Source organism: Myxocyprinus asiaticus, chromosome 3 (genome assembly GCF_019703515.2).
Source record: "Myxocyprinus asiaticus isolate MX2 ecotype Aquarium Trade chromosome 3, UBuf_Myxa_2, whole genome shotgun sequence".
In the NCBI taxonomy this organism is placed as follows: Eukaryota; Metazoa; Chordata; class Actinopteri; order Cypriniformes; family Catostomidae; genus Myxocyprinus; species Myxocyprinus asiaticus.
Window position 1 is genome coordinate 27,437,689 of NC_059346.1, and position 22,477 is coordinate 27,460,165.

A 22,477-nucleotide genomic window follows, 5' to 3' on the forward strand; every position below is an offset into this window, starting at 1 on the left:
GACAGCCTGGTGCACTGGCTACGAGGCACACAGTGGTCTGCCCTTCTCGCACTGCCAGTCCACGTAACACAGTTCAGTCGTTGTGCGTTTTGTATAAGGACCCCTAGTGTCACTACGACACAACGTCGAGTGAGTGACAGATCGGGAACGTCCTGGTTACTTTCGTAACCTCCGTTCCCTGATGGAGGGAACGAGACATTGTGTCCCTCTTGCCACAACACTGAACTACCCGCTGAAATGGCCGGGATTTTGTCTCGGCTCCTCAGCACAAAACCTGAATGAGTGGTTGCGAGCCAGCTCCTTTTATACCTGTATGTCCGGGGGAGTGGCATGCAAATTCCACTCGCCAATTCCCATTGGCCTTTTTTCAAAGATCAGAGGTGTTCGGGGCTCCCAAGGGCGACCCCTAGTGTCACTACATCGACACAATGTCTCGTTCCCTCCATCATGAACGGAGGATATGAAAGTAACCAGGACGTTGTTGTTGCATGTACATCCATTCATTCTTTCGTTACGGTGTAGGGATTTTGAGGAGAGTGTGTATGATTTCATGAGGACATACATCAATCACTATATCTGTGTGTTACTATATGATAATAAAATCCAAAAAATGCAAAAAAATAAATAAATAAAAGACAAAGAAAGCGCGAACAAAACCGGTGTGCTGTTTCTCCCAGATGCAGTTGAGATTTAATCTAAGCACAAACGCAATATATCGAGCAAAATTATAGGTTGTTTTAGTGGAGTACCTGTGTTAGTTCAACTTCAGATGTGTGTGCTTGTCATCTCGTCACCCTGCACGTTCAATATGGTGATCTTGATCAGATAAGATCATTGATAGATCATATTTGACCTCATATCTGCCAAAGCGACAGCACAAAGTCTGCCACACACACACACACACACACACACACACACATATATATATATATATATATATATATATATATATATATATATATATATATATATATATATATATATAAAACAGTTTGCAATCAGAGTTTACACTATTTCTTCGTAAAAAAAATAAATAATAATAATTCATATCAACCAACAGCTGCTGCGGGTCAGTTGTGTCTAATAGAGCAGACGTGATAATAGTGATGGTGACCCGTGAATTATCATCATCATCATCATTTATGTAAAATCCTGTGTTTTTCCTGATGCAACGATCTGGTGGAAATTTAAAGAAGCCCTTATCACCAATAATCTGTGGGAAACGGGGCATTTCAACCCCACAAACAGCACTTTTCAGGGCAGTTTCAGCGCAAAAGTAAGTGAACAATGTTCTCTATTTCAGTATTTCTATGTTTTAATCACTGATATCACCTTCGTTTTTATTATTTTACGCTTTACCTATTCTTTTAAGCTAACACTTAGCTTAGCATTATGGTTCATAAGAGGATGATATTTTATCAGAGAGACATGGTTAAATTCACATTTAATTCAAAAGATATAAAATATGTGATAATGTTTTAGCTTTATTTTTACTAAATATTTGTGGTAGTTTTGTGATAAACAGTATCATAATTTAAATGTTTTGCTTTCTAAACAGGCTAATGTTGCTAGTACGGAAAAATGTACAGCTCAATGTAAAGAGTATTTAGCTCAAAAACTACTTTTATACATATAGACATATAAACATCTCATAGATTATACTGAAGCATTGTGTGGTATCAAAACATAAACAATAGTGAGTGAACAATAAAATAAATCAAGAAAAATCATTAAAGAACATTAAGGAAAAGCTGCTGCATTTCAAGCTTTATTTAGAATTAATGCCACAGTTTCAGAGACATACATTGTATGTGAGATGTTTTCACTCAGCTGCCTCTTTGCCCTTGAAAAAAAAAAAAAAAAAAGTAGTGAGAAAATGTATTAGTATTAAAGAAAATAAATGAGCCATTTAAATAAAGCTATACATTTGTGGTTGAAATTTGAAAATGCATGCACTTGAAAAAATGAATTACCTTTCCAGCATCACGGCTCTTGGCTCTGAGCTTGTTGACCTGAGATTCGGCGATGTCGGCACGCTCCTCAGCCTCCTCCAGCTCATGCTGCGACTTCCTCAATTTGGACAGGTGAGTGTTGGCTTGTTCCTCCTGCAACGCCAGGTAAATAGTTCTCACAACAGCAAAACATCTAAAATGTTCATAATTCTCAAATTATATACTCACAGCTTCTTCAGCCTGCCTCTTGTAAGCCTTGACCTTCAGCTGAAGCTTGTCAACCAGATCCTGCAGTCTGTTGATGTTCTTTTTATCCTCCTCAGTCTGCAGGAAATACACATACATCAGACTCGAAAAATAATGCTATTAATTACACCTGAAATTTTAATTTCTTTACCTGGTAGGTGAGCTCCTTCACTCTCCTCTCATATTTGCGGACACCTTTAACAGCATCAGCTCCACGTCTCTGTTCTCCCTCAACTTCAGTCTCAAGCTCACGGACCTAAAAAAACATATTTTAAATCTCATTAAACTTAAAGAAAATATGTTTTGGCAATCCAAAATATAACATACAGTACAATATTAGGACATGACATACATTTCACTCTACCCACATCAAGACTATGAACATTGAAAAAAGGCAAGCTTACTCTGGACTCCAGTTTCTGAAGTTGTTTCTTTCCTCCCTTCATGGCCAGATTCTCAGCCTCATCCAGACGGTGCTGCAGGTCCTTCACTGTGACCTCTAGGTTCTTTTTCATCCTCTCCAGGTGAGCACTGGTGTCCTGCTCCTTTTTGAGCTCTTCTGCCATCATTGCAGCCTAATTGACATAAAAAATTAATAATAATCTTTGCGACACTCCAAGAGGTCAATTTTGACTCAATTGTTTGTTTAAATGGATGTAATTTTTATACTTAAAAACTAACATCAGTGATGGCCTTCTTAGCCTTTTCCTCAGCATTTCTTGCTTCCTGAACGATATCATCAACTTCACCCTGAATTTGGACAAGGTCAGCCTCAAGCTTCTTCTTGGTGTTCAGAAGGCTTGTGTTCTGAAATATAGGAAATAGTGCATAATAAAGTGAAATCTTACATATGCATTTGATTGCTATTGTTTTAAGAGAAATCTAGTGTAATGATTACCTGTGAGTGCAGCAGTCCAACACGCTCACTGGCATCCACCAGCTCTTGTTCAGCCACTTTGCGACCTCTCTCTGTCTGCTCCAGAGCAGCTCTCAGCTCCTCAATCTCAGCCTGCATCAGAGTGTTTCTGCGCTCCACCATGGCCACCTGCTCCTTCATGTCTTCCTGTCCTCTCACGGCATCATCAAGGTGCAGTTGGGCATCCTGTACACAACAATTTTTGGAGGGCTCCCTGATTAGTTTTTGCTTTTAAAATTTTATTTTGCATACACTGTTATTTGCATACTTTTAAAACCGAAAGCCAGAGAGAGGTCACATACCTTGAGTTGTCCCTGAACATTCCTCAGCTGTTTCTGGGCCTCAGCAGCCTGCCGATTGGAATGGCTCAGTTGAATCTCCATCTCATTAAGATCTCCCTCCATCTTCTTCTTGATTCTCAGGGCATCATTCCTGCTCCTGACTTCAGAGTCCAGAGTGCTCTGCATGGACTCAGTGACTCTCTGGCTGTTCCTCTTGATCTGTTCCATCTCCTCATCCTTCTCTGCAAGCTTCCTGTCAATCTCACTCTTGACCTGGTTTAGCTCAAGCTGGACACGAAGAATCTTGGACTCTTCATGCTCCAGGGTGCCCTGTTAATAGTCATATAAAAGTTTAAAGAACAAAATCCTTCATCACAAAGTAGTGTAGTAGTTCTAGCAAGGTGTTAACAATTTAGTTTTTTAATATCTTTATTTTTTGGCTTTTTAGCTGTGTTGTATAGGAAAGTTGAATGTAGACATAGAAGGGAATTCATATGAGGGAGTTCATGTGAATCAGTAAATGACCCAGGCCAGTCTCAGACCTGGGTTCCCATGAGCCAACAGCTCTTTTATGTATTGAAAATGTGCACAGCCTACTGCACCACAGCTCTGACACAATCTAACAATTTAAATCTAAATCTTGAAGTACTCACTTCAGCCTCTTCCAGAGCAGTCTGAATCTCAGCCTTTTCAGTCTCCACTGCCTTCTTGGACTTCTCCAGCTCATGAATGCTCTTACCAGTCTCACCTAACTGCTCTGTAAGATCTGAGATCTCCTCTATGAAAGAGAAATAAAATATGATCTACCTCTTATGAATAGTACATATACACTGTGAAATATTACAGATTCTGTTTGGAGGAACAATGTTAAAATCTGTTGGAAAATAGCCAATATATGTAAAACTCTGACTGTGTAGATTTATTAGATTTATTAATTATTCTATTTATTAATTCAAGAATTGCTTACGCTGCAGATTCTTGTTTTCTCTCTTGAGTGTCTCCAGCTGATCCAGACTCTCCTCATAGGAGTTCTTCATCTTGAACAGCTCAGTGCTGAGTGAGCGAGCCTCTTTCTGGGCACCTTCCAGCTCTGCCTGACCTTCCTCATACTTCTGCTTCCATTCTGCCAGGACCTTGGGTAGAGATATTTCAGATTAACCTAAAAATATTATTACTTACCTAATTTACCTTGAGAGAGAAATTCTCATTTCACAGAAAGACTTCAATAATTTACCTTGTCAAAGTTCCTCTGCTTCTTGTCAAGGTTGGCAGCCAAGCCATTGGCTCTTTCCACATCAATCATAAGGTCCTCCACTTCACCTTGGAGTCTTTGTTTTGTCTTCTCCAGAGAGGCACATTTGGAGTTCACTGCCTCAATTTGTTCCTCTGCCTCTTGCAAACGCTGAGCCAGCTTCTTCCTGTTATGAATTTGTCAACATTAATCTTATGATGAAACATTTTCACATTTAAACACATGTTGATAAGCTCTTCTGATGTTCATACTTGGACTCTTCAAGCTCCTCTGTACGCTGGATGGCATCAGTTTCGTATTTGGTTCTCCACTGAGCAACCTCACTGTTGGCCTTAGACATTCCCCGCTGCAGCTCAGCCTTTGCCTCCTGCTCTTCCTCAAACTGCTCACGGAGCAGGTCGCAGTCATGACGGGCTGACTGCACAGCATGAGCCAGAGCATTCTTGGCCTAGGAGACCAAGTTAGATGATGTTAGCTCTGTTGTTCGGTGAGCAGCAACTGGCAAGTATATGTTCCCAATAATTATGTTCTATTACCTTAACCTCCTCTTCAATCTGCCTCTTAACCTCTTCAATTTGTTGAGTGAAAGCTTGTTTGCCTCTAGTGAGCTGAGAAATTAGAGCCTCCTTCTCCTCCAGCTGACGGCCAAACTCACCTTTTGAGATTTAGATGCATTATGCCAGTTCAGTACAAACAGAACTGTTACTGATGCCATAAGAATTTATTTTGAAAATATATTATCTTAAATTATCATCAGTGGACAGTGGTGTTTATTTATATATTTATATATTTTATTAATGGATTTTGTATTGCTACATAAATATATTTTGTATAAACATAATGTGGTCACTGTAATTTTATTTTCCATGCAAGGTATTTCTTAGTTGATGAAATTAAATCCTAAATAATCTTGTTTCATTTAAATAGATAATGTACAATGTTTTACCATTTTCAGTTTGAAGTCTTGCTCTTTGAGCACTGAGGTCATTTAACTGGCGAAGGTTCTCATCATTCTTGGACTTAATTTCACTGAGTTGGTCTTCAAGGGTGCGGCACATCTTCTCAAGATTAGCCTGCAAAGACCAAAGTCATTAGATCTTTGGTAATCCAAAAAATGTGATATATTAATTTAAAGTTATAGCTCTCAACCTTTGCTTTGGCAACAGCCTCCATGTTGCTGGAGAGATCATCAATCTCCATTTTGTATTCACTCTTCTCCTTCTCAAGCTTTTGCTTGACACGCTGGAGATTGTCGATTTGCTCTCCCAGCTCAGCCACACTGTCGGCCTGCTTCTTGCGGAGGGCAGCAGCAGTGGCTTCATGCTGGAGGGTGGCCTCTTCAAGGTCACGACGCAGCTTCTGGAATTCAGCCTCACGCTTCTTATTCATCTCAATCTGAGCAGCAGTTGCTCCTCCAGCCTCCTCAAGCCTCTCACTGATCTCCTCAAGTTCCCTGGAGAGATCAGCTCTCTGCTTCTCCACCTTTGCACGAGCAGCACGCTCAGCCTCGATCTCTTCCTCCAGTTCCTCAATGCGTGCCTACAGGGGCAATTAGAGAAACTTTATAGATCTTGATTTTACTATTTTCAACAATGTTACAAAAGAGTCCAATTAAATACCTGAAGCTCCTTGATCTTCTTCTGGAGTTGAGCTCCCAGAGATTGTTCATCTTCAATCTTGCTGAGCAGCTGGCTTGTTTCAAAGTCTTTCCTTTTGAATTAAGCAAAAACATGTATGCAAAATATCAAGATAACCTATAAGTTCTAATGCTGTTATGTTTTTTTTTTTTTGTTGTTTTTTTTTTTTGTTGTTTTTTTTCTCAGTTTCCCACTTTTTCAGTTTCTCATCTGATTGCTGCTTGTCATTCTCCAGGTCCATGATGGATTCTTGGGCCAGTTTCAGGTCCCCTTCAAGCTTTCTCTTGGCTCTCTCTAGGTCCATGCGGAGCTTCTTCTCTTGTTCAAGAGAACCCTCAAGCTATGGGTCAACAACATGTCAAATATTTAAAAATTCAAAGGATATATAGAATTTATTAAAGGTGCACTCAGTAATTTTTTGAAGTATGTCGAAGTGGCTAACATTGGCTTACACTGACACGTAGTGGCCAGGATTTTGCATCATTCAAACATAGTTGTTTTCAGTTACCAATGCCATTGTAGAAATTCACTATGCACAGTAAGCCAGGATTAACTGAATCCATGAATTGAAGTTTACAATAACAGGGCAGTTACTGAGATTAAGGGAGTAGTATTCAGTTGGTCATGTGATGCTAACATGGCAGCCCCCATGAGGTACCCCTGCCCCATGTGGAATGAAAGAGCTTTTATAATGATACTGATATGACTGAAGTCATCATCTCACATAAGTGGTTATGATTTTATACATATGTTTCAATATTACTTTTAATTTCTTTACAAGTAAAAATTTTTAAATGAGGAAAAAATTACTGAGTGAACCTTTAAATTAGTTGCATGTTATTATAATAACTCACATCATCAACTTGTTGCTCAAGCTTTGTCTTGGCTTTGGTCAGTGTGTTGACTTTGTCCTCCTCTGCCTGGAGATCATCCAGTGTCTGCTGATGTGCCTCTTGGAGGGCTTTCTTCTCCTTTGTAAGCTTGGCAATGCTCTCATCCTGTGCTGCCATTTCCTCAGTCAGGTTCTTGACCTGTGTGATATTTGGTACCAAATTAGCTTATGTTTTTCAATTTGTTACATTTTATGTTAAACCAACTCAATATCAAACCTTATTTTCAGTGGCATGTTTTTCCTTTTCCACTTTAGCCAAGGTGAGCTCCAGGTCATCAATGTCTTTCTTCAGCTCAGAGCACTCATCCTCCAGTTTCCTCTTCTTGGCTGTGAGTTCAGCATTGATTTCTTCCTCATCCTCCAGTCTCTCAGTTGTCTCTTTGAGTTTAGCTTCAAGCTGGATTTTGCTCTTGATCAGACCCTCACACCTCTCCTCAGCATCTGAGAGATTCTCAGATTCCTGACAGATAAAAAGGATTTTACATATTATTGTAAAAAATATGTATAATTTTATAATGAAACCAAATTTCAGTGAATTCATTAAAGCATACTTACAGAAGCAACTTGAAGCTGCAGATCATTCTTCTCTTGTAGCAGTGCTACCATCTTCTCCTCAAGCTCCTTCTTTTTAGCCTCAGCCTTTGCTAGATCTTCTTTGCATTTTGCATAGTCCTCTTTCATGTTTGCCAGCTCCTTCTCAGTTTCCGCACTCTTCAGCAGAGGCTTAATCTTGTAGTAAACCTTCATCCATGGCCAGTGTTTGACATTCATGAATGAGCGGATGTTGTATTGAATGGTGTAAATTGACTCCCTGTGAATAATTGGTCATTAAATGTCATGAATATCAAAATGTATTACACTGCTCTCTGGAATACTTGCTTATCCGGGTATTAAGTGATATCAGACTAGTAATCAGAGTATTGCCAGTCACTTTTGTACTTCTTGTATAACTCTACAGTTTCTACAAGGAAGCTAATAAAATAATTTCAACTTAAATCAATGTTTCAAATCCATTTATTTATTTATTTAGCAAATAGTCTTGTAATTAGTGAGATAATGAGCAATCATTTTGCAAAATAAACACTAACAGAACACTGATGCAAACAGAGGTGAAATTGAGCTGTTTGTATAGACTCTGGGATTTAATTCTTCTCACTTAATAACAGTTTCAACTGATCACCCTGTCTAGGTTTATTTTGCGATAACAAATGGCTGACTGTACATTATCCCTTATATAACTCACCTCCTCTCCATCATCTTTACAAACTCCCTCCTCATCAGGTAACCACGGCAGAGAGCCTGAGTCATTGTAACCAGAGCAGCCAGTTTCTCATCACGCATCTCTTCAAGAGTACCCAGAAGACCAGCTTTGAAGAACACCTGGATACATGCACAATAATGTAGAGTTTGTTTAAATCATAGCTGAAAACATACAGCATGGTTATTGAATCTTTGAATTGTTTTAATGCTGAATATGAACCTTAGTGTGCCCAAATCTATACTCGTCATGATTAACATCGATGGATCCCAGGAGTTTCTCAGAGGCCTTCTTGTTGTCCATAAACTGTCCCTCAGGAATAACACTGGCATTCAGCACCTTGTATCTGTGGAAGATTTAATAAAATGCCTTTTATCTTTACACTGAGATAACACTCCAACAGTATTTTCATGCAGTCCCATTTACCTCTGTTTGAAGTCACCATAGAGGATTCTGCTGGGGAAGCCTTTTCTGCAGATTCTGATACCCTCCAGTACACCGTTACATCTCAGCTGGTGGATAACTAGGAAGTTCTCCATGAGACCTATAAAGAACAACTTACATATTGAGCTCAAAACATGAAAATGTCACACGACCATTATCATATATTGTGCTAATGTCAGAATATATGTAAGCCCTTCATTACCTTACCTGGAGTCTTGGACTCATTGGGAATTAGACAACGCACAAAGTGAGGATGAGTGCTCCTCAAGTTGGTCATAAGCTTGCCCAAGTTCTCCTGTGGAGAATAAAAAATGGTTGTCACTTTTTTCTAATTAATTAATATTGTTTTCATATCAATTTCAGTATCCTCTTTACATACCCTGAACTGGGAGGACACAGTCTGCATGGAGCCACCCTTCTTCTTGCCTCCCTTCTTGCTAGTGTCTTTACAAACATTGAAATAATGAGCCAAATTGCCAATTCAAATGCGCTAATTCAATCATTCTGTATGTAAAATATTCTCTTGTAATACATACATACTTACCCTCAACAACAGGTGGGTAGAGAGTAGCCAGAAGTTTGACAGAAGACTTCTGGTACAGCTGCACAACAGACTCATTCAGTGGATCCTTGTTCTTGTCCAACCAGCCAACGATGTTGTAATCCACAGTTCCAGCGTAATGAACAAGAGAGAAGTGGGCCTCAGCTTTGCCTTTGGCAGGCTTTGGTTTTTGGAAGGCTTGATTTTTGCCAAGGTGCTGATCATACAGTTTGTTCTTGAAGGAAGTGTCTGTAGCCTTGGGGAACATGCACTCCTCTTCAAGGATGGAGAATATACCCATGGGCTATTTGTAAATGATTAAAGAGTATTATTAAAAAGTTTCAGATTTTAAGAATAGCAAATTATAATAATTTATAAGCAAGCCAGTAAAAACCTTCTCAATGAGCTCAATACAAGCAGCCAAGTCCATGCCGAAGTCAATAAACTCCCAAATAATGCCCTCCTTCTTGTACTCCTCTTGTTCCAGCACAAACATGTGGTGGTTGAAGAACTGTTGCAGTTTCTCATTGGTGAAGTTGATGCACAGCTGCTCCATGCTGTTATACTGGAGAGAGAGAGAGAAACATTTACTTAACACTGAATTTGAGTCAGCTTGCATTTAAATGACATAACTGAAAAATTCTTACATCAAAGATCTCAAAACCAGCAATATCCAGCACACCAATGAAGAACTGTCTGGCTTGTTTTGTATCCAACATCTGATTGATACGAATGACCATCCACAAGAACATCCTCTCATAGATAGATTTGGCCAAAGCACTAACAGAGTTGTACACCTGTGGATAGAATACAGTGTATTTTTTTTTTATTCAAAATTCTTCTGCATTTGCAATAATTTGTCAGATTCACTCATTTTCAGGTGTATTCCCAGGGATGCAAGCTACTCATCTTTCAGCTAAAGTCACCTTTTTTTTAAGCTAATGTGCCCAAATTGTTTGGTAAAATTTTCTACATTTTCCTTATTAAAATAACTTTAAAGGGTTGTTTTAAACTTAAACACTTTAAGAGCTTTGAATGCAACCAAAAAAAGCTTTAAATACAACAAACAAATCAACAAAAATTCAATATATAGAACACCTGCTATGACTTTCTCACCTTTTTCACCTCTAATGAGTTTGCATACCTGATTCCTTAGCTGGGCATATGTTTCTACATACCTGTGGCACGGTTTGACCTTTGGTCACAAACTCATTTCCGACCTTCACTCTGGGGTAACACAAAGCCTTCAGCATATCAGCAGAGTTCAAGCCCAGAAGGTAGGCGACTTTGTCAGCCTCTGCAAATGAAAACATTTTAAAAAATCTATCCCATTACTTGACAATTAAAACAAACCTTTTCACCATGCAAATAGAAAGGGATCTCTCAATAAAGGATAAAATACATTTAAACTATTTAGTTTTACCCTCTGTGCCATCAGGCTCAGCCTGCTCCTCACGCTGCTTCTGCTTGAACTTCATGTTACCATGATGCAGCACAGCTCCAGTGAACTTGAAGATGCCCATCTTCTCCTCAGCACTAAAGCCCAGAATGTCAATAGCAGTCTGGATATTACAGTAGAGGATGAGTACTAGTATCTGACATATTTATATAGCAAATGTCAGTAATCAGATTAGCAATGACTCACATCAGTTGCAACCAGCTCCTCTTTATCATCAATGCTTGCCACTGTGATCTGACCCTGACTGCACATGGGGAAGTCATAAGGGTTGGTGGTAATGAGTGTCATTTCTGTAAGATACACAGAGCATTTATGAATGAGTTTGTTTACAATCTTATTTTGCATTTCAAAAAGAGCTTTGATTTAAATGTGTCCACTTACCTATCAGCTCAGGCTTATGGTTGGTCATCATCTGGTAGAAGATGTGGTAGCCTCTCTCATCTGGAAGCTGGAATGTCACTCTAGACTTCTCCAGTAGATCTGTTGAGAGAATGTAAGAAAGTCATGTTCTGAAGAGTGATAGACAAAGAAATATATGCAGATTGATCAATTAAAAGCATGTCCACCTACATGTCTCAATATCAGCACTAGCCAGTTTTCCACTTGTGCCAAAGTGAATTCTGATGAATTTACCCTGTATAAACAAAATAACACTGTTGCTATTGAGCAAAAACAGCAAGCTTTATAAAACTTTAAAAGGCATCTTAAGGAACTGTTTATAGGAAAAACCCAACTGACCAATTGCATTTTATATAAATAATAACTGGTAAACTTACAAAACGAGATGAGTTGTCATTTCTCACTGTCTTGGCATTACCATAAGCCTCAAGCAGAGGGTTGGCGGCAATGATCTGGTCTTCAAGAGATCCCTGTGTTGTGTGAAGGGTTTTAATTTATTAAATGTCTCATGTCTAAACGTTTGCAGAAAATATTTTACAAATTGTACATATACATATTTTACAAATTCAACTAATAATGTTCAATATTGTAGTCATATATTGTGTGAGATCATTGTAACTCTCTGTAATTATTATTATTATTTGTTTTTAACATATGAGCATACATTATTTCTCATTCTATACCTGCATTTTGCCAGGAGCTTGATCTTTCTTCTTGTCACCCACCACTGCAACTGTGGCAAAGTACTGAATGACACGTTTGGTGTTCACAGTCTTTCCAGCACCAGATTCTCCACTGGTTTATGAGAGATGATAAGACAGAAGATGATTAGACATGTGCAAGTTCCATGAGAAGAAAATATAACTGTTCTTTACATCTCATAACAGTAGATACATACGTAATCAGGACAGACTGGTTTTCTCTGTCTGTAAAGTTAAAGGTAATAATGTTTAAGTAATTGTTTTGTCAAATCTGGATTCAACAAATCAAAATCACCTTGTTAAAATTAAGATCTTACCAGTAAGCATGAACTGATAGGCATTGTCAGAGACAGAGAAGATGTGGGGTGGGGCCTCCATACGCTTTTTGCCTCTGTAGGCAGCCACCACTTCTGCATCATATACTGGGAGCCACTTGTAGGGGTTCACAGTAGCACAGAAAAGTCCAGAGTAGGTCTGAAATGAGCAGAGAAGTGGTCAGATTACAGCATCACAGACAAATGTAATTTTATATATTTAGTGAAAAAACCATTTGAAAATTGCAACGACACACTAAGTGCAACAACACACTACATCATGTAATTATCTTCTAAAAAGTGTGGGGGGGAACAAACATTATAACCCCAGTTATAATTGTTTATACGCCACTGATTTAGACGCTATTTTACATTATTTCATAACTTACGTAGATCATCCAAGCTGCATAACGCTCTTTGAGGTTATACAGCACAGAGGGTTCATTGAGATGGGTCATCATGGCCATGTCCTCAATCTTGTCATACTTGGGAGGATTCATTGGGTGGACATCATCCTCTTTAGCAACTCTCTCCTATAATGGTCATTTATTAGATTTACCAGAGAAAAAATGCAATGATTAATGTATTGAGCATCTAGTTTACATGGAATAAGGAAATTTCACCTCCTTAGTGTCAAGCACAATAACGGTGACTTTGCCACCATCTCTGCTCTTGATCGTTCCTTTGACGTACAGATCTTTAACATCAACCACATAGCAGGCAGTCTTAGCATCAAAGGGCTTGTTCTGAGCCTCAATTCTCTCCTTCTCAGGCTTACGTAGATATATGGCAGCCTTGCCATAAATGGCCATCTCCGCGTCCGTACTCATGATGGCAGCTTTCTGCTGCAATTCAAAGATGGTCACAGCCACATGAAAAAAGGAGATAAATTTCTTCTTTTAAATTACATCTGATCATACAAAATGTCTACTGCATCACCTTTAGTGAGTAAGGTAGGAAGGATGTTAAAACTATTGAGGTGGGGGTATTACAACATTTTTACCCCAGTTACTGTATAATGGTTACTACACTCCTGCCTTCAGTGTAAACACAGTGTTATGCTGCTGTCTTCCTCTTAGAAAATATCAGAGAATGATTCAGAATGGTTACCAATAGTGCACCTATGCTGTAATAAACTAATAACTTGCAGAATGCAAAATGTAACAACAAATTTGATTGTAACTTTTTACACAACTTTTTTTGAAGGTTTTTCACAAAACGTTTGTATAATATGTCAGTGAATGGTTTTGGGATAACTTACCTATCTGTCTTTTTCTTTTTACCGTTTTGTATTTATAGAGTTATTGGTAACACTTCACAATAAGGTTATATTTGTTAACATCAGTTAACAACATTAGTGAACATGAACTAACTATACAATACTTTTAAAGTATTTATTTATTTTTGCTTATTTATTTTTATCTTAGTTAATGTTTATTTCAACCTATACTAATACATTTTAAAATCAAATGATTTGCTTGTTAACATTAATGCACTATGAACTAACTTGAACCAAAATTGAACAATTGTATTTTTTATCAACTAACATGAACAAAGATTAATTAATGCTGTTAACAATGTATTGTTTATTGTTTGTTCATAATAGTAGTTATTTGCATCTTTACCTTCCCACACTCCTACAAGCTCTGATGATGGTCCTCAACACTGTAATACACATAAAAAGGTTACCTTCTACCTGAAAACCATTTGAATGAAAAACCTAAATTATAAAACTATTACAATTACATGTTGTAGGAATGCATAAATTAGATTACAAATTCTGCTGTAGTTGAGATACTCCAGCTACTCATGCTATTAACTAACTTTAATTGTCATCATCTAGTAATACCCTGTTGTGATTCTGTTTATTCTTTAAAGCTATGTTCTGCTCATAATTAAAAGTTCAACTCACCTCAAACAAGCCTGGCTGGTCTTCTGAGCGCAAAGGTTTGCACGACAGCCCCTGCTCTTTATACTACATTTGCTTTGCAAGCATTGCAGAAGTTAAATGTGGCCAACACCAAATATGGCTAAAATGTGAGTTAAGAAATTGATCAGCTGGGCCATTTGGTGCTAGCCAGAGTTGGAAATAGCAAATATGGAAATAACTAATCATTTAGGATATCTTGTTAAAAAGTTTTCGTACCTCAATATTTAGCTTGATCATTAAGCTTTGAAATGAGTGAATTAAAAAATGAAAAAGGGTAACACATTATTTTACAGTGTGTTACTATTATTTATTACTAAAATAATAACATAACAAAATGTAAGTACAAGCAACTCCACAAAATAATTATACAGCAGGTTCATAATTAATTTCATGGATATTACTTAGTAATTAGTTGTAAATACACATAAACATAAACACAAATAAAGTGTGACCTCAAAATGTTGCCAGCTAATAGATTTCATTAAGACATCGTTCAGTCATCTGCAGACTTTGCTGGAGCCATAAATTCCTTTTCATAATTGCTTGTCAAGATGTCCACATATTTGTTTCCAAAAGGTAAATGCAAATGTGTAAAATGCTAGTCATATAGATCATTACTGCTTATTTACTTATCTTCAATTATTTCCGCTAATGAGTAATAGTTGTTAAGGAAATAATAAAATACATTGATTTGTTTATAGATAAACTAATGGTGTTTTAAAAAAGGAAATCAAAATTAATTAGGTAATTATTTTGAGCAAACTTTAGATAGTTGAATCACTACCAGTGTAAAAACTAGATTTGAATTATTTGCTATGTCATTTTAACTGGTCTGTATATGCAAACTATTATTGATATTAACAAATCAGTGCCACACTGGATTGATGTAGCCGTCATATTTTGATGATGTCATCTGAATAACACAAAACGCATTTACTTATGTATATATTTATATTATATTTTATTGCTTTGATTGATTGGTTTGCATGCCACAGACAGGCATACTCAAAGATCAAATTTTATGGTCTGCCATATATGTCTAAAAGACTTGGACCTGTGTATGGCTGCAGTTAGATTATTCTAAAATTAGCTCCAGTACAACTCTCTTTTCTGATGTTTCCTAATATAAATTCTAAATAATGATAGGCATGATATAACTTGAAAGACTGTTTCTCTTCATTTAAATAAAACATTTTATGTTAACATTTATAACTAAATTAGCTGTTTTTCAATTAGTCTTTTCTAATAACTAATAATTATTGTCTTTTGAAAAGCATTAAATACATTAAACATAACAAAACTAAATAATTTGGCCTTATTAGATAATTTTGTGCTTATTTATTTATTTTATTTTGTTTTATTTATATTTATTATAATTTGGGGATTTTTTATTTTATTTTTTTTTATTAAATTTCAGAAAACAAAGACACAACAAACAACAAATTGACAAAAGATCTAAGACTGTATTTTGTGCTTATTTATTTAAATTAATTTCTTTCAACTGAACTTACTAAATTAATTTTAACTTAAAAGATGACAATATTTCACATGATTGACAAGGTTGAAAAAAACCTTAAAAGAGATCTTGTACTAACATAAACAGATGCCTCTGATATTCATCCCTACTCAAATTAACTTTTGATTGCAAACATTTTGAGTTAGTGACATGGTCGTCTTTCTTGCCACTTTTCATTTCTTATGTCAGCCGATATTTTATATAACCACAGCACAAGCGTGCCTTCGATTATTTAGCTATATTTCATTTGTCAAATACATATTCTGCACAATCAAATAAATAAAATAATATTTAGACTGTTAGCTCATATAATTCAATGGATTATTTTGTCATTCTGTCCATCAATGAATCCATATTGATCCCTTCCCATAGACATTTGATAATGTGTCATATCCTGAAGTCTGATTCACACATCAGCAATGAGAAACCCTTATATTGTAAAGATCATGCCGCCAAACTTGGCAATTGATTTCTTTAAGACAATAGAACAATATGTGAATAGCGAATCTCTGCTCTCTTCCTAACAAAACGGACAAACTACATCTCCTCACCCGCACAAACAAGGACTTTTCAAACTCTGCTGCCTTGTGCTTCACAGAAACCTGGCTGAGTGAAGCCATTCCGGACAGCGCGTTACATCTGCCGGGCTTTCAGCGGTTCAGAGCAGATCGCATCGCGGATTTAACGGGGAAAACGAGAGGCGGTGGAACATGCTTTTGCATCAATGAAAGTTGGTGTACAGATGTAACAACGTTTAAAGAGAATGTGCTGTCCTAATCTGGAAGCGCTCTTTATTAACTGTAAGCCTTTCTATGTGCCGCGGGAGTTTTCCTTATTTATTCTGGTGAGTGTGTATATCGCGCCAAACGTGTGTGTGAACACAGCGCTGCAACAGCTGACTGATCAAATCACAGACACAGAACATCAATACCCGGACTCAGTTATTATTATTCTTGGGGATTTTAACAAAGCAAATCTCACACGTGAACTGCCCAAATACAAACAGACATTACATGCCCCACCAGAGACAGGAACATACTGGATCATTGTTACACAACAATAAAGGATGCATATTGCTCTGTCGTTAGAGCAGCTTTGGGACTCTTTGATCACTGTCTGGTTCATCTTCTTCCAACCTACAGGCAGAAATTAAAATCAACCAAGCCAGTAGTAAGGACTGTAAAGAGACGGACCAATGAAGCAGAGCAGGAACTACAAGCCTGTTTCAATTGCACGGATTGGAGTGTTTTTGAGGCTGCAGCCACAGACCTGGACGAGCTCACAGATACTGTTACATCATATATCAGTTTCTGTGAGGATATGTGCGTTCCTACTAGGACTTATTTAAAGTTCAACAATGACAAACCGTGGTTTACGAGCTCAGGCAGCTTCGTCAGGCTAAAGAGGATGCTAACAGGGGTGGGGATAAAGTCTTGTACAATCAGGCCAGGAACACACTGAACAAGGAAATCAGAGTGGCTAAAAGAAGATACTCTGAGAAGCTGAAAAACAAGTTTTCAGCTAATGACCCTGCATCAGTGTGGAGTGGCATGAAACAACTTATGAATTACAGGACTCCTGCCCCCAACCCTGTGGTGGACCAACAACTGGCTGATGACCTGAATGTGTTCTACTGCAGATTTGAAAGGCCCAGTCTCACACCCCACACCCACTCTGACCTTCACTTCACACAAACACCAACACCTCCTGCAACCCCCCTCCTCCCCCCTCCTGCTACTCAACCTGCACTTAAGATCTGTGAAGATGATGTGAGCCGCGTCTTTCGGAAATAAAAGACGAGGAAAGCTTCAGGCCCAGATGGCGTCTCACCAGTGTGTCTTCAATCCTGTGCTAACCAGCTGGCCCCCATCTTCACACAGATCTTCAATAGATCACTGGAGCAGTATGAAGTCCCATGCTGCTTCAAATGCTCAATCATTATTCCTGTCCCAAAGAAACCAAAAATCACAGGACTTAATGACTACAGACCTGTCACCCTGACGTCTGTGGTCATGAAATCATTTGAGATACTTGTGTTGGCTCACCTGAAGAACATCACTGGACCCTTTCTAGGGAGCAGCTTGTGAAACAGCGGAAACTCACTTCCAGCACCTGTACAATCAGCACTGGTGCACCCCAGGGATGTGTGCTCTCCCCACTACTCTTCTCCTTCTACACCAATGACTGCATCGCCAAGGACGCCTCTGTCAAGCTCCTGAAGTTTGCAGACGACACCACTGTCATCGGCCTCAACCGAGATGACAATGAGTCTGCGTACAGAATGGAGGTTGATCAGCTGGCTGTCTGGTGCAGTCAAAACAACCTTGAGCTGAACACGCTCAAAACAGTGGAGATGATTGTGGAAATCTCTTTCCAGCTGAGGAGGTTCAACCTGCCACAGGCGCTGCTGATACAGTTCTACTCAGCAGTCATTGAGTCTGTCCTCTGCACTTCAATAACTGTCTGGTTTGGTTCAGCTACGAAATCAGACATCAGAAGACTACAAAGGACAGTTCGGACTGCTGAGAGGATTATTGGTTATTAAAGAAATTTAAATAATAATAAACTAAACTAAAATAATTATTTGAACAACAAAAGCTTGAATGATTCAAAACCAAATCATTTAAAAAAAAAAAAAAAAAAAAAAAAAATACAACCTGATCGACAATCGAACTGTTTCCAGAATAATATTCATTATAAAACACATCTATACAGATCCAGTAGTTTGCAGATAAATACTTAGCTTAATAAAGTAATTGTTTACCAAAAATGCTAGATTTAATAAAACTTTACATAGACAACAACTTACCGTGCTTTCCGGCATGATTGTTCTGTCATTAACTCCGTCCGTAACATCAGTCCGGAGACTGCGGGCCTGAAACTGCTGTGACTTAAGGCCGATTTATACTTCTCTGTCAAACCTATACGGCTCTGTGGCTCAGCAGATGGATACTATTGTGTCTAATGTATCTGTGTGCTGTTGATAAATGTATGAAAACGTGTTCCTTCACTTTGCATAAAATCGTAGGCTAAATTAATGTTTGGGTAGGAGGAACAAGGATGAATAGATATAAAAATCTAACCAACTTGTGTGCCTGTGTGTGTAAAGAAGCCGTAAAAATAATGGTTTTCATGTTTTACTTTTTACTTAACCTTTGAGAAAATAAACTGGCTAAATCTTTATTATTATTATTATTATTATTATTATTACTATTTTATGCACTTTAGTTTAAAATGAAATGCACTAATTTATTGATCTCAGCGGTTAAGAGAGTTTTCTACCAACGATTTTACGAATGTTCGTTAGTTTTTACATGAACGTGCGAGGACGCAGTTTAAGTGCTACTTAAGAGAGTCGCTGTCCGTGTGACAGTGCTGAAATGTGACCATATAGTGCTGATCGTCATTGCCACTTATTTTTGTGCGTATCTTTAAAGATGTTTGTAATTTACCTCGCTGGGAATATTGAAAAATATTTTCTTAAATGTACAACTTAACATAATGACTGCATTTTGTTTTGCGGAATGATATATTTATATTACACAATCACTGCTTCGTTCATCAGATGTGCATTTTAATATTTCGTTTTCAAAATTGACTCTGTGGGTCGAGATTAAAGCTTCTAGGATCAGTTAAGGTCCTGCTAAAGACAACAAGCATTAATTCAATATAGCAAGGTTATATGGATAATTTTCATGCACGGCAGTGATTTATTGACTTTTTTCTTTCTCTCTCTGGCTGTAATTTTTACACTTCTCTGCAACAATCATGCCACCACTCTGTTGTTACTAACTAGTCCACAAATAACTTTATTTGTTTACTTATTAATTTATCTGTTCATCCAGTATTGACTAACCATTTTCTGAATTTATTATTGTTATTATTATTATTAGCCTTGTCGGTTAATAATAATAATAAAATAAAATGTATTTATACTGATATTAAATGAGCATAAAGTGTAGCTATAGGTATTTAAACTGTATTAGGTGTAATTTCGAGATTGTCCTGCAGGTGTCTGCATAAATCTGTGTCCTTATGATGTTCTTAGTGCTGTACGATTACTCCAGAGCACTCTTTAATCTACGAGCATTTTCAAGTACTACTTAAATTACGATGCTTTTGGGAAAACGGGCCGCAATACTAAGATGAATCTTAAGATGGATTCTACGATCTACTAAGGCTTACGATGCTTCTGGGAAACAAGGCCCAAGTAATGTTCTTTTCAATAACACAGTGCTGTGGAGTTTATCTGTCTAGATTTGGACTTAGGAAACAAATATTTGGTGACTTGAAAATACTAATTTAATTCGAATTGTTGACAGCACAACAATTACCTTGGCTATCTAACTGAAAATAATAGACTTTTTTGGTTGAAAGGGTGCGCCCGTTATTACAAAAAAAAAAAAAAAAAAAAAAAAAAAAAAAAAAAAACATTTTTGCGCTTCTTGCACTTAATTACCATACAGTAACACACACAGACGTACAATATTAACATTCTAGAAGATTCGTTTATGTTACTATGCGCTATTGTAACCCATTCCTCCACGATTTTGGCTTAGCAGGTAAGAAGACTTTTTCCTTGGACAGACAGCAGCAGATGTGGGAGGCGTTTAGCGCAGGGAGTGATTTTTTTTATTACTGGTTTCTTATGTCAGAAAAATCATGCAATGTCAAATTTAAACACTCATTTAAAACCATCAAACTATAGCTAAGACTAATTATTCGGACAAAACGCATCCCGATTGTAACTCCGTCGGCACACAGGACTGTACAACGACCCTTATTTATGAATAATGAGCAGTATATTGCAGTTGGAATGAATAAAATTTACACCTGCTCCTTCTGTACTCCATTAATCCCGTTCGCCATTGCATTTATTAAAACGCCATGAAAACAAATGTATTACAAAATCAAACAATTTATTCAATATAAAAATTATATATTATAGAGACTAAACTCCCAGTCAGCATATGATGTGGCTTGCGATCTCTTACGCATCATCCATTGAGACAACACCTTGCAACAGCACCAGTTTTGTGCCCAGCAACAAGATTTTTCTGCGTATGGCATGTGTAGTTTACAGTGAGTGGTTGTTCAGGACCAGTGGCGTATCCAGGACATTTTAACTGGGGTGACCAAGATGGGGCACAGACCTAGTGTGGGGTGGCCATACCGGGAGAACCTTTATGAATGGCACATGATCAAAATGTGTAAATATCGCATTGCTTTGCTTCAACATCTACACATGTAGAATAAATGAATTCTTAAACTCATGTTAGCATTCACTGAATTGTTTGTATTCAATATCAGACTGTTGTTTTGACATTTGACAGTTTTCTATTCCTGTTCTATTTCAACCTATTACAGTTTCTGGGAATCTCTGGTTATTTTAACATAACATCCATTTTTAAATCAGTAATTGTTTAGGAAAAGTCAGTTACACATTTTTAAGAGCTATTCTCATTGTAGAGAATTAATCTGCATATAACATCAGGTAGAGTGTAAAATCATATAAAGATACAAGTACAGGTGATAACTGATTGAGGCACAATTCAATCAATCATTCAATCAATTATTCATTCATTTATTAGCTTTAACTGCACTGTCCAGCAGAAATATTGTTAAATTGGGTACAAATCAGTGTGTGAAACTGACTACGAGGGCTTATAGGTGTCTGTCTGGAAACCCCAAAATTGCAGATTGAGCTCTGAATACAGTAAAAAACAAAACTCTATTTACAGTGTCTACTCAGGTTTATTTTCCACATGTTCTGATAGCTTCAATTACTTTGAATATTACCAAATAAAATAGTTAGTCAAATCATTTGCGGCATGTAAGTGCATTTTGCCCTGCCTCTGCATATTTAAAATGTTGAATAAGGTATAAAAACTTTGAAGATTTTATTGGTCTGACTGACCAATAATACACATAAAGAGCTCATAAATAACTCATGTAAAGATTTAAAGTATAGTCACAGCACAAACCCTTCAATTTCACACATAGGTTAGCCATATGTATAACTTTAGCTATTGAACATATACATCTGTAAAATGCTTTACACACCTCCGTCATTAAATCAGAAAACATGGCATTTCATATTTCATGTCAATATAAAGATAACATGCTGAATGTGGTGTAGGGTCTAGCTTACTCTTTAACCTAGCTACTGTAACAATGAAAAAATGTTTTCACATTCACATGGAAATTCGGGATAAATTAAACGTTAGATTAGATGAACATACCTCTCAAATAACAGCTTTCTTTTTGACCACAAATCGACGTCGTCAGCTCATTAGAAATTGGAGGTAGACACTAGCTCGTGCCAGCTTCGTGCTTCGTGCTTCCTCGTGCGACCATTATACTCCAAACCTGGCGCCCGCTGCCCGCGACCTGCGGCACCTGCCTGGCCACCCGCGGCCTGCCCCTCCCCCCACTATTCAAAGATCAGCTCACACAGCTTCAGTCCCACCACTATTATAATGGTCAGAAATATAAAACTGACCCTGGGTCAGTGTGGCTCTAAATCAAGAAATGACCTGAGATGTCATCTTTGATTGACAGGTGTTTCTATTGGTTCTTCGTTCTTGTGTTGATGAACATGATGAACTACCAATCAGTTCTGGGGTGGCCACAGGGTGGCCAATGAGATTTCAGGGGTGGCCCAGGCCACCACAGGCCACCCCCTAAAATTGCCACTGTTCAGGACAATATTTAATGAAAATTGAGCCAAATGTGCAGA

At 37.6% G+C, this 22,477-nt stretch overlaps 1 pseudogene; it reads right to left on the reverse strand.

The window, feature by feature from the left end:
* Window positions 1-1,822: 1,822 nt before the first annotated feature.
* On the reverse strand, window positions 1,823-13,122 carry LOC127420562 (myosin heavy chain, fast skeletal muscle-like; annotated as a pseudogene).
* Between the last annotated feature and the right edge of the window lie 9,355 nt (window positions 13,123-22,477).